General features: G+C 36.7%; 1 non-coding gene across 1 annotated transcript; it reads left to right on the top strand.

The window, feature by feature from the left end:
- Nucleotides 1-647: 647 nt before the first annotated feature.
- LOC136126214 (U6 spliceosomal RNA) lies at nt 648-754 on the top strand. Its single transcript, XR_010656102.1, has one exon. It is a non-coding gene; the product is annotated as a U6 spliceosomal RNA (small nuclear RNA).
- The last annotated feature ends 4,364 nt before the right edge of the window (nt 755-5,118 follow it).

Raw genomic sequence — 5,118 nt, 5'->3', positions numbered from 1 at the left:
ATTCTCAATATATCTTAATTTGTATTTTAAAATAACTTTAAAAATTTTAAATAAAAAAAAACTAGTAAGATTCAATCTTTTTTTCATATGTTTTTGTTCATTTGTATTCTTCTTAGTCAACTGCTCATTCATGCCTTTAATTCATTTTTCTTCTGGGATTTTTTTCTTTTCCTCATTGATTCTTAAGAAAGATTCATATATTAACAAAATTGACCTATGTTCATACATTGCAGATATTTTTCTCATTTCATTTTGCCTTCTAACTTTGTTTATTATGGTGCTGCTTGTGGTAATTGGGGAGTTTATTTTGGTTTTTTTGCTGTTTTGTTATTTGGTTTGGTTTGGTTTTGGCCTTATAGCTGCCTTTTTGTTTCCTTTAAAAAAATTTTTTTTTTGTATTTGTATAATGCCTTCTTATGGTTTTGGTTTGGGGGTAATACTCAAGAAGAGCAAAAAAACCTTCTAATTCAGTTATACGTTAAGAATTATGGGAAATATAAGCGAGGGAGACTATGGTTGAGAGGAACATTAATCCTATCACGACACATCAGGGAAGAAAGTAACCAACCAAACCAAAAGGAACTGTGTTTGCAAAACAAGTTTTTGAAGTTAGAACCCACTTGGAATGTTTAAGATAAGCCAAAATAGTGCTGGCTTCAGCAGCATATATACTAAAATTGGAATAATACAGAGAAGGTTAGCATGGCCCCTGTTCAAGGATGACTTGCAAATTCGTGAAGTGTTCCATATTGAGGGGAGAAAAGGTATTTGGACCACAGTAAGAATTCAATAAATGGTAGCAGTTGTTAAGACAAAAGAAGACAAGATAGACCAAAATATACCCAGGATGTTGTTTTGATTGTACCTACCCTCTACTCACCTATACACTATGATAGTCTTGTTAGGCACTGAAGTCAGGGTAGGTTCCAACCGTCGTGACTTGAGATCCTGGGTCCTGTGTCATGCAGTGTCAAGAAGCAAGAAGTGGCAGCCTCTCGCCACATTGGCTGACTAGCATTGGTGGGAATTTTAGACCAGCAGGCTGATATCATCTGCAGTGTGTCACATGGTGAAGAAAGCAATGGTTCTTCTCTGGTCAGCATAACTGCTGAAGAAGTACAGTTACTTCTTTTTCTAGACACTTCAGTTAGAAATTCAAACCATGCCTTATTGAAAAGGGGATTTGAGATTGCCTACATGCAAAAATATAGTGCAAGATTTAAAGAGTAGATGAAGAAATTATGGAAAAGGAAAAATTAGAGTAAGACAAATAAGATAAAACCAGGGATAACATTATTACGCAAAATGCATACCTAAAAGTTGAGTACAAGTTGTGAAATAAGGGCAGGAGTTTGAGCTGCCTCACGTTAAAAGCAAAAAGAGTGAAGCCTTTTCATGAAAGTTGTTAATGAAAATTACAATCATTCCTGATACTGAGTTCTGAGAGAAATTTCTCCACTGAGTAACCATAAAGAGAATACTGCCCTATGACCTAGTTAATAAAACCCTCAGCAACATATAAGCAGCAACGGTATAAGCCCTCCAATGTAGGCAACTAAGGGGAGTACTTGATATTTTTACATCCAGTGAGTCTCATACAAAAAGGGTTGAAAATGTCTCCCCTTTCTTGATTAGAAGATTCTCTTAGATAAGGAAGAAAGATGTTATGAATGTTCATAACATTCGGTTCAAAATACACGTGGCAAATTTTGTTCCTTTGAATTTCTGTAGTCAAATTTTCAATGTTGCAGGGCAGGCTTGGATAGGAATTTTGTAGCAGAAAAGGACTTTCACATTAAACTGTGTAATTCCTTGCTGGCTTTTTATTCCTACCCAGTGCAAGCTATCCTTTTTATAATTCTGCAGGGTACTTAATAAACAAAATTTTATTGTAATAATGATTTGAACTACACAGTTGATTTGCTACCCACAATGACTACTTTTCTCTTCCTTCTATTAAGAGTGGTTTTGTATATGTTTTCAAATAAGTCGATTGAGCAATAAGAGTGATGAAGAGGGTAGCTTAGAGGAAAAGAGTTAACAGGAACTAAAGGGAGGGTGCGGCACGCATTTTTGTGTCATCTTATTTTTGTCCTGGTGCTCTTATAGACAGAAGTGGAGCGAATGCACACTTTATGGAACACAGTCGGCCTGGGCAAAAACTGTCCTGTATTTGGAATGAGTTTTGGAAGCAGAACAGAGGTGTGTTTTTCATTATGCCACATTGGATTTTTGCATTCGAGAGTATAATTACCAAACCCAGCCCTCAAACCACTGCAAAAACATCACATGTTTCTTACACACATTTTTTCCCTTCAAACTAGCACTCAAGTGCCCACCAAGGGCCCTGCCCACAGTAGGGTTCGTTTAAAATTCTTTTCAAACACAGTTGTAACATGGCCCTCATCCACAAAACAAGTATTATCAGCAGTTAAATCATAGGATTATTCTTACATTACAGATAACTAGGTACATTCAATGTATAATAGTTGTTATATTAAGACCTTGGGCCAGGCTCTCCCTGTGTATAAAATTGCCATCCAGACGGCAAGCTCTCATCAATGCACCAGTATCTCTTTCAAGCTTATAATGAACCCGTGCTATAAACTTGAAGTTTAGAAGGTCAATTCAGTTTGGAGTTTAACTTACATTTAAAGTTTAGAAGCAGTGCTAAGGAGAAATAAAGACAGAAAGAGGTAGATATTTTATGCTTCTTTTTTTCCCAGAGAGCTCTTTTGGGGTCAGTGAGAAATTCTAAGCATCAAGCCCTCTTACGATCCCCCTTCCTTACTGCATGTTGCAAACCCATGATTCTCCCCACTCACCCCTGCAGGCTGGGGGACAGCAGTTACTGAGGCTTCCTGGGCAGGAGGAGTTTCTAACTGAATCGTGTTCTAGCAGCTTAAAGATTTAATGCAGCTTTTTGAAGAACCTTAGTCAAGAGGAGTAGCATGGGAAAGGGAGTCATTTATCACCTATGGGTTAGTGTGGAATATACACTAATATAATGCAAGAAGCTTACAGGTGTTACATTAACAAACACTTATTTTAATAGTTAAGTGTTTAAAATAATAATAATTATTGCATTTAAATAGTACTTACTATGGGCCAGACATTATGCCTTATCTCTACTAACTCATTTAGTCCTCAGAACTCTAGGAAGAGGGTAGGTAATATTATTGTCCCCTGTTACAGATGAGGAGACCAAAGCACAGAAAGATCAAGTGATTTGTCCCTGGTTGTTTAGGAAGTTACAGGTAAAGCCTGGATCTGAACCTATATAATCTAGCTCCAGTGTCTATGCAGTTAAGCCCTCTCCAGCTCTTCTCAGCCGTATCGAGGGCATCCATTGTGTGTAACGAATTGCCTCCTCACCTATGCGTCTAGAATAGTGATAGCTAAGTACCATCCTTGGGTGCATAGTGTCTATCTAATGACTTCAGAAAAAGTCACTTAAATAACTTTCTGCTTAATTCTCACACACAACCCTAATTGGAAAAGGCCATTCGATTATACAGTATAACACGTATTAGAGAAATACATGACTAGCTGTATTAATTATTGCTATGGACTGAATGCGGCTTCCCCTTCATATGTTGAAGCCTAATCCTTAATTTGATAGTATTTAGAGGTGGGGCTATGGAAGGTAATTAGGTTTGGATGAGATCATGGGAGTGGAGCCCCCATGATTGTATTGGTGCTCTTGTAATGAAGAGCCCAGTGCTCGCTCTCTCTCTCTCTCTCTCTCTCTCTCTCTCTCTCTCTTTCTATCTCTATCTCTGCCATGTGAGGACACAGCAAGAAGATGGCCATCTGTGAAGCAGAGTAGCCCTCACCAGACACCAAATCTGCTGGCACCTTGATGTCAGACTTCCCAGCCTCCAGAACTGTAAGAAATAAATTTGTTGCTGAAGCCACCCAGCCTATAGTATTTCTGTTATCGCAGCCCAAACTAACAAAGACATTTAACCATTATTGTATTAAAGATTACTCCAAAACTTAATGGCCAAAACAGCAAATATTTATTATATCATAATTTATATGGGTCAGAAATGAAAACTTATGTTTACACAAAAACCCATACACAAGTGTTCCAAAAACTGGAAATAACTCAAATATTCTTCAGAAGGTGAATGGTTAAGCAAACTGTGGTAAATCCATACTATTGAGTACTAATGAGCAACAAAAAGGAGCAGACTACTGATACATGCAGCAACTTGGGCGGGTATCAAGGGAGTTATGCTAAGTAAAAAAAGCCAATTTCAAACGGTTACATGACTTCATTTACATAACATTTTCAAAATGACAGAATTATAGAGGAATTTGAGAACAGATTGGTGGTTGTCAAGGTCTAGGGAGGGCGAGGAAGAATGGTGGCTGTGTCTGTAAAAGGGTAGCACGAGAGATCTGTGTGATGGAACTGTTCTGCTTGATGTGACGGTAGTCATGTGCATCTACACACGTGATTCCAATTACACAGAATGAAATACACACAAAAGGAGTGCATGCAAATCTGGTGGATGATATCAATGTCAATTTCTTGTTTGGGATATTATTCTATAGTTATGCAAAATATTGTTGTTGGGGGAAACTGGGTGAAGGGTATATAGCATTTCTCTGTATTATTTCTTACAACTGCATGTGTAGCTCATTTAGATTAAAAGTACAACAGTCAACTTATTTTTTTAATCAATAAAATGAATAGGATGAGTACATTCTGAGAAAATCTACAGAAAGTAGGACAAAAAAAGTAAAGATGCAAAATATAAGAGACAAGAAAAATGATTATAGAATCAATCCAGGTGGGGAATAAGGAATGGCTGTTATTATGTGGTTTCTTTTGGGGGTGATGAAAATCTTCTAAAGTTAGTTTATGGTGGTGGTTGCACAATTCTATGAATATACTAAAAAATGATGAATTATACACTTTAAATGGGTGAATTTTATGGTATGTGATGCTTTTAAAAATAAAGAAAAAAGAATCAATCCAGGAGCGTTAAGACCAGACTAATAGAACTTCCACAAAAAGATAACATGAAAAATACTAGGGAGGGAATTTTCAAATAAATATTTCAAGAAAATTTCATAGAATTAAAAGATATGCTTTTATAGATTTAA

Source organism: Phocoena phocoena, chromosome 7 (genome assembly GCF_963924675.1).
Source record: "Phocoena phocoena chromosome 7, mPhoPho1.1, whole genome shotgun sequence".
Taxonomy (NCBI): Eukaryota; Metazoa; Chordata; class Mammalia; order Artiodactyla; family Phocoenidae; genus Phocoena; species Phocoena phocoena.
The sequence above is the reverse complement of the archived record's forward strand: the minus strand, read 5'-3'. Positions and strand labels throughout refer to the sequence as shown.